This window comes from Oryza glaberrima, chromosome 2, assembly GCF_000147395.1.
Source record: "Oryza glaberrima chromosome 2, OglaRS2, whole genome shotgun sequence".
Classification (NCBI taxonomy): domain Eukaryota; kingdom Viridiplantae; phylum Streptophyta; class Magnoliopsida; order Poales; family Poaceae; genus Oryza; species Oryza glaberrima.
The window spans coordinates 3,957,901-3,966,455 of NC_068327.1; positions in this window are offsets into that span (position 1 = coordinate 3,957,901).

Genomic DNA, 8,555 nt, shown 5'->3' on the forward strand with positions numbered 1-8,555 from the left:
GCAGAGACAACCGATTCAATTCACCAACAAGAACATGTTTTTTTTAAAAAAAAAAGAAAAAAAACTGTGTTAAGAAAAAAGAAGATGCGAAAACGAACGTTACTACTACTTTCAACGGAAATTGCGAGAGGCCTGTTGGGCTGTCTTGAAAATGGGCCAAGCTGTTGGTTTTGGGCCTTTCAGTTGGCTCTGTCACATAATGGAAATAAAGCCCAATAGTCTCAGGTTGTGTTGGAGAATTGAGGGGTTTCGTCTGTTGACCTAATTATTAATCAAAGATAAAGTCAAAATTTAAAATTTTAAACTTAAATTTGAAGTTAATTTTAAGACAATTTTGACGCAGTTTTTTTATATTGGCTTTTAAGTTGCTAAGAACACATATACAAAAGTTTTACCTATATATTATTTTTTATTCCCTAATAAACAGCTTATTAGATAATATGGGCAACCGATGAGGCTGTGAGAGAAGGGGGAAAAGAAGATTGATAAGATACGTAAGTGAGCTATTAGTACATAATTAGTTGACTATTTATTATTTTAAACTTAAAAATATATTAATATAATTTTTAAAGAAACTTTCCTATAGAGAATTTTTTGCAACCAACGTACTGTCGAATAGTTCAGAAGGCGTGCGTGTTGAGAATGAGATATCTTTTCTCCCAACCCATTGGGAGAAAAACACAACCTCAATTTACTTTAGTTCAGAAGGCGTGTGTGTTGAGAATGGGATATCTTTTCTCCCAACCCATTGGGAGAAAAACACAACCTCAATTTACTTATAGCATTCAAAAACAAAATGCTCCATCATTTGCTTGTTGGTTTATCTGACGCAATCAAAATTTGAATTTTAAAACTTAGTTTCAGAGTTTACTTCAAGGGTTTTTCATCGTAATTTATTTTCTAGCATTAGCTTTTAAACTTATAGGAACAAAAATATAACAGTTTTAATTAACTATGAATTATTTTTATTTATCCATTCATTTTTTTCATGGTTTATTAGCCATAGAGCAAATAAGGAGAGTCAAAGAAAAAAATTGCTCATGGAGCAGGCTATTCCATGCAGGTTCTGAAGAAGAACTCTTCTGTCTATCACCTAGCTAGAATGCAGATGCATGCATCCATTTGCTACAGTATTGACTTCTTTTTCATGTATAGCAGTAGTAACTGAAACCTTCGATCCAAACAAGCAAACGACCATGCATGTGTAAAACACCCTGACACCATATATATATGTCACATCAGCATTGGGCCATATCCATGGTACCATGCCTACACATGCTACAATATATGTGTAACTGTTTTCTTTTTTCGATCAGCAAAAAGATGATTGCCTTTGAAAAGGGCTACAGCCACTGTTCATCTAGCAATATATTTATATCTACAAGTTGTGGATCGATCGTCAATTTCGACTCGAGTAAACTCTGAATTAATCTCTGAACAGTTCTGACGATGAACATATGCAAACTATATACATAGCTGGAGTAGTATAGCTTCCCAGCTGCTGCAATTGATTAAATTGATTTAATTCGATCTGCCACTGCAAATCTGCAAAAGGGCTATCACCACTGTCCGATCGAATTCGTAGTAATAGATGGTGTCTAATTGATCAGTAATTAAGTTGCTATATTTCTAAACGGAGGAAATTAATATTTATATATCTACAAGTCAATCGATCGATATCAATCGCCAATTTGGACTCGAGTAAGCTCTGAATTAATCTCTGAACAGTTCTGACGATGAACATTTGTATGCAGCCTAGCTCATATAGGCCTTGTTAGTTCAAAAAAAAATTTTGCCCAAACACGTCATATCGAATCTTTGGACATATGCGTGGAGCATTAAATATTGATAAAAAAATTAATTGCACAGTTTGCATGGAAATCGCGAGACGAATCTTTTGAATCTAATTAGTTCATAATTAGCCATAAGTACTACAGTAACCCACATATGCTAATAACGGATTAATTAGGCTTAATAAATTCGTCTCGCGGTTTCCAGGCAAGTTATAAATTAGTTTTTTCATTTGTGTCCGAAAACTCCTTTCGACATTCGGTTAAACGTCTGATCGATGTGATACCGAAAAATTTTCTTTTCGCGAACTAAATACACCCATAGCTCTCCCAGCTGCTGCGATGATCCAGATGAATTGATTAAAATTGATTCAATTCTGCGCAACTGCAAATCTGCACACTGATGAATGCATATGATCAATATGGACCGGAATAATGCGTGTGTGGCAGTAGCAGTGAAGACTGAAGAGAAAGCAGCTTTAAACAAGATTTGAGCTGCGGCTAGCTAGCAGATGAATCGTGGTGTAGATCGATCGACGACGATAGCTAGCTGAGGAGAACTGCAAGAGAATTGATTTGGCCTCTCTATCCAGAAGCAATACCGTTGGTCAATTAATAATTCAGACTCGAGATATCAACGTACGGCTTTTCACTTTTGCCGCATTACATTTCTGATGATTTCTCCAGTCTCGATTCGATCGATCGATGTCGGGATTCGTGCAAATTTTTGTACGGGTGCTGCCTTATTTACTTATGATTGGGCAGAGTAAAACCACATTGTAATAAGTTATTTCCTGCTCGCAGACTGCCACAGTGACTGGGATCAACCGGACATATGTCGTGTGGTGTTAATTTGTGCCATGCGCATAGGAATATATAACTTTTTAGAAAAACATTTGCTAAATTTATGGAAAATGTCCGATTTTATGTGCCATTTTATACAAAACTAGGCTTTGAAATAATTACATGGAAAAAAATATTATATTTTGTGTGTATAAATAATATTAATCATGTGCCAACACCAGCTCTTTTGCCTATGTGATTGTGCAATTAATTCCAGGACATCAGCAGATATTGAATACTGGGAGTATTTTTATGGGAGTTATATATGCCATGTAGCAGTAAGCTTATAATAACTACTTGTCTTGCCCATTTGTGTTTTGGCTTATAAACCATAATCAATTAATTTTAAATTTTAGAACTTGACTTGTGAGGGTATTTAGAACTTGATTTTAGAATTAATTTGGTATTTTTTTTGGTAGGGGGGGGGGGGGGGAGATATTTGGGGGAATGGATTCTAATCCCTCGAGGGGATATCCTCTCGTATACCTTTTTTTTCCAAATTCGATGCAAATAATAGTGAAAAATTATGAAAAAAATTGATAATGTAGAGTATAATGATACCTACTAGTCCACCAAAATTCAAATTCAAATTCGACCTACATCGAGAAACAAAAAAGACAAATTTAGATATAAACAGTACGCTACTATTTATACGCTGAATTTGTCTTTTTTATATCTCGATGTGTGAGTTGAGTTTGAACTTAAGATTTTGTGGAGTTGTATATATGTGTTGTATATATGAATGTTGTCAAATTTTTCCAGAATTTTTCATAACCGTTTAAATGGTTTTTAAGGAAACGAGGGAACATCCCCTCGAGGGATTAGAATAGTTTCCCGATATTTGGGGGTGGTTTTTGGATGACTGAACTACCACCACACAAGCACCATATAGGGTTTTAACTATCTTGATTTGGAACCGGCGAGAGGTACTCAATACTCAATTTTGGAGTTGAGAAGTATATTTGGACACATACAATAGTTTGAGTTGGTCGAATCTCGAATAGAATGATGCTTATAGACAATATGTATTTAATTTCTTACCCTTTTGGTAACCCTTCTACCCGGTCGTATCACGGTTAACGCAGTAACCGCATAGTTACCGTCAAATCCATGAACTTAACTTAAAAAACTGTAAGATTTCAAAAACCGAAAAGATTACCGCACGAGATAACCACGATAACTATATGGTAACCACACGATCTTATAAACCCACCCACAGTGGCTTGCCCTAGGACTGTCCTAGATGAACCGATGATTCTTCAGAGATACATTAAGTGTAACAATGATAACGATTGGCATGCAACAGGGCAAGAGACCGATATGTGTGCATGCAAAGCACCAATAAATTGACATGGGGAGAATTAATTAACCAAGTTACCCTGCCATTGATCGATCGAATTAACAGTAGTACGTACAGCCCCCCCTCATTAGTTTACACTGTACGACGCGACGACAAGACTCCCCGTCTTAATGAAATGATGATCCCGATCGAATTGGGCGCGTAATTAAATGGCACGTACTTGTGTGGCTATAGTAGCACATGTAGCTAGAGCTAAGCTAGCGTGCGTGCGTTGCGTTTTGCATATGAAATCGAATCGACGCCGTGTTTAGTTCAAAATATTTCTTCAAACTTACAACTTTTCCATCACATCAAAACTTTCCTACACATATAACCTTCAAACTTTTCCATCGCATTATTCCAATTTCAATCAAACTTTCAATTTTAACGTGAACTAAGGCCCTGTTTATTTCACACCAAACTTTCCCCCAACTCCCAACTTTCCATTACATCACATCACATCACATCCAAAACTTTCCTACACACATAAACTCCCAACTTTTTTTCCAAACTATCAACTTTTCTAAACTTCTCCCCAATTTTAGAAACTAAACACAGCCTAAACACAGCTCGAATAGGGAAGCATAAACGCATTGCAACTTCACTACCAGGGAGAGGGAAGCTACTGTGTGCCAAAAGCTCTCGGTAACACAGCGAAAAAACACGGGAACAGAGCTTCCCGAGAGCAGACTCTCGGGAACAGACACTCAGCGGCCTCACACCTTTACCGTGCAATATTTCCCGTGAGACTACGCTTGTACACTCGGTATGACAAGAAAAATTACCGGGTGAAAGCACTTTCTCGGTAACAATGTATTGTCCGGCACAGGACGGGTTGCGAAAACGGAACGGGGGTGTTACCGAGAGGTACTAACTCACGGGAAGGAATAAAATGTTACCGTGTGTTGTAGTCAAACACACGGTACCGTTAGATAACTTACCGAGAGCTATTAATACTAGGTAATATTGAATACGTGATTCTAGAAATTTCATAAATTCATTATCGTACAACACTGAAACGCAGCAACAAGAAAACATGAAAAGCAGAGCGCAAGGATACATCACAGGAACATGTCATGTGGACATTAGCTGCAAATTCTCCCAGTATTAATAGGAACATCATGGTTCAATAACAAAATATTAATGAATCTACAAACTCACTGCACATGATGCAGTAGAATATATGATTCTCAATTCTTACAACCTCTCTCAATGAGGCAATATATAGACAAATGCTAGTGGCCGACTAACCAAATGTGTTCATTGACATCACAGATCAACTCTTTAGTGTTTTGCCATGATTGTTATATGCCTGAAATTATAAAAAAAACATGTTTAGTGCCAAATAAGATTACAACACAATTAGATTATTTAGAGGTCACTATTTGTGGGTAGTTCACAAAATAAATTTTCATTTGGGACTTGGGAGGCAGGTTACAACAATTTTGCAGTGTGATCTCCAACTAAGTGAAGTGTGTACCTTAGAAATATTCGTCAAACAAGATATTTCTATGGATGAATCAGAACAGTAGGATTTTGCAGTCATTGTCATCATGTTGAACAGATGATTCATTGAGAATCTTCAAGTCCTTGTCATTGCAAATTTCTTTAGTATTCCTGCTAGTGGCAACCTTCTCAAAATCATTGTCAAGTTCTTGACCAAGGCACTGTTTATTATGGAAATATTGAGTTTCAGAACTAAAGTTATCAAGTAATTAATTGGTTTGCATTACTATTCTAGCGTTTCATAACTGAAGCTAGCTAGATTTCCTAATATGATATGAGGATATGCATGGTCTACAGCCACCAGTAGGCTAAGCAGTGACATTTGTATCAAGGGACATGATTATGCATTGTCCGCACTCAATCAACAAAGGATTGGAAGTTTGACTAAAATTGGAAGTTTGAAGAAAAAAGTTGAAAGTTTATGTGTGAAGGAAAGTTTCGATGTGATGAAAAAGTTGGAAGTTTGATGAAAAAGTTGGGAACTAAACTAGGCCAAAGTATATGGATGTGAAATTTAAGATTTCATCTAGAATGTAAGCCTCTGATATGGGTGAAAAATAAACTATTCTTTTTTCTGTAATAATATTTTTTTAGTTGCAAATTATCTCAACTGTGTTCTTTTGATGACAGAGAAATAATAATTGAGTATTAACTAAGAAATAGGATGAGCTAGAATTCAGAACTTCACTTGTGATAATTGAAGTACATATGTGCACTACAGAACAAGAAATTTCTAACCACAATTTCTAAACTTGGCGACCGGGGAAACACTTAACCAAAGATTAAGCAACAGAAAATAAAAGAGGAAAAGAATTACATCCTTCTTTGCTGTTAAGAAACCAGAGTTGTGCATTCTTTCTCTTTGCTCTGCTCACAGCAACTCCCTGAGCCGGCCGGCAAGCCTCGCGACTGCTGCCGCCGCAGCATTCCTGTGCTGCTAGTTGTGCCGCTCAGAGCATCTCTCATGTAAATTAAAATTGCAGGCACATAGAGAAATCAGTACAACCTGAAAAATGTTGCGTCCCTCCGGGAGGAAAGGGGATGCACGGCACCAGCTGCAGCCTCCAACTGGATGGGGCGCGTCACGGCGTCGTGGATCTAGATGCAGCATAGCGCCCATTAGGATGTCACCATATTACTAGATCCAAAGAGAAAATGAAGTGTATTTTTCCAAAATCAAGAACCATATTTGCATAGAGATGCAAGAACCACTCAACATACGCATACCACACAGATTGGGAGGAAGCAGTTGCAGCAGGCCTCAATGCCTAGCTCGATGATGATTGGGAGCCTTGTTGAACGGCTAGACAATGGCGTATAAATCGCAATGGATGGACGTGGACGTGCAGGGCCGTGCTCGCCGGCCGTGTGAAGGTATGAGGATGGGGACGCGCGGTCGCATGGCTGGGATGGCTGCCTGCGACAAGGCCGGCGGAGAGGGGAAATGTGAGGAGGCGATGAGAGGAGAGCGAGGCGGCGGCGGAGGGGGAGACTGGAGAAGAGAAGGGGGAGCAGTTCAGGGGTAGGGTTTTGTGGTGCTATTTGGGCCAACTTTTTACTGGTCCACTTGAAAATTTACTGTGCAGCCAAAAATCGTGGCGCGTCATCCGCTCGCGCCAACGGAAATCGTCGGGCGCCAAAGAAATTTCACGCGCCGTCCACCTCGGCCCCGCCAATGGAAATTTCACGCGTCGTCAAAAAAAAAAAAAAACACCCCGTGCCAAAAAAAAAAAACACCGCGCGCCATCCACCTACGCCAACGGAAATCACCGCCCGCCAAGCAAAAAAAAAAATCCGCGCCAAGCCACGGTAGAAACGGTGGGTCCCATGGTTACCGAGCGGTTTGGCATGGCATAGCGTATTTTTGTCTTCCCGAGTTTTTTTCGTCGCTAACACACGGTATGTTTGCAATGTTACCGGGTGCAACGTGCTACTCTCGGTAAGTCACCGAGTACTAGCAAAAACTCCCGGTAACAGGGTGAGGCACACGGCAGCTTCACAAGCTCTGGTAGTGAATTCGCAGGCGTTTTGTGGGCGTCGGTATCCATGCGTAAACGTACAAGTGTACCTCGCGCACATTAATTAACTCCTTCGCATCGATCGACAGCGGCGTAATTTCGTATCAAATACATTAATGACGCAGCTACAGATATGATCCCTAGCTAAAGCAAGATCCACGTAATGTGCACGATATTTAGTTAGCTGTTGCATACTTGCTTCTAGCTATGTAGTCCTCTTTAATTTGAAAAATAAATAAGAAAAAGAACGATCGATCGAGAGCGTCAGAGCAAGTGAATCGTCTGTCATTACCTCTTCAACTTTTAGTTCATCGTATTAAGCTTTTGATTAAACTCATTGGTGCTTAATTATATAAAGGGTTAAATTGAATCTATGCTAAATATGTCATTTTAGATAAATGCCATTATTATTTATCTATTTATATCCATGTTATTAGAATAGGATCACGATCATCATCACCATCATATTTTCCGTCCTCATCCCCAATTTTTTCTTCTCCTCCTCCCTCTCTCCCTTCCCTCCTGCTAGCCGGCCATAGGCCATAGCAGCGGGCTAACGCCATTGCCACCCCACACGTCGGTGACGGTGAGGCGTGAGGACGCGGGGAGGCCGGCCACAGCAGCGGCGCTGACGCTATCGCCGCCCCACACGCCGGTGACCGTGAGGCGTAGGGACACGGGAAGGCCGGCCATAGCAGTAGTATGCCTACGCCATCGCCCCGTCATTGCCCACATAGGGAGTCGGTCGTGTGGTGGTTGTCCCCGTCGCCGTGAAGTCGGAGCAGGAGCTGGCTCCCACTCCCTGTACTGCACCGAGATGGCCACATGTTGGCAGCTGGACGGCGTAGATGTTCTACGTGTGAATTGGAGCCAGCACTTGCGCCACCGCGCTAGCTGCCACCTCCCCATTCGCCTCCCTCATCAGTGCCCTTCTCGCTGCCCACCGTATCTAGCTCAACGAGATGGGGAAGAGAGAAGAGGGGAAGATGAAGGAAGAAGATTGAACTGACATGCCGGTCCTACATCTAGGGATATTTTGGTCTATATGATGACAGAAAA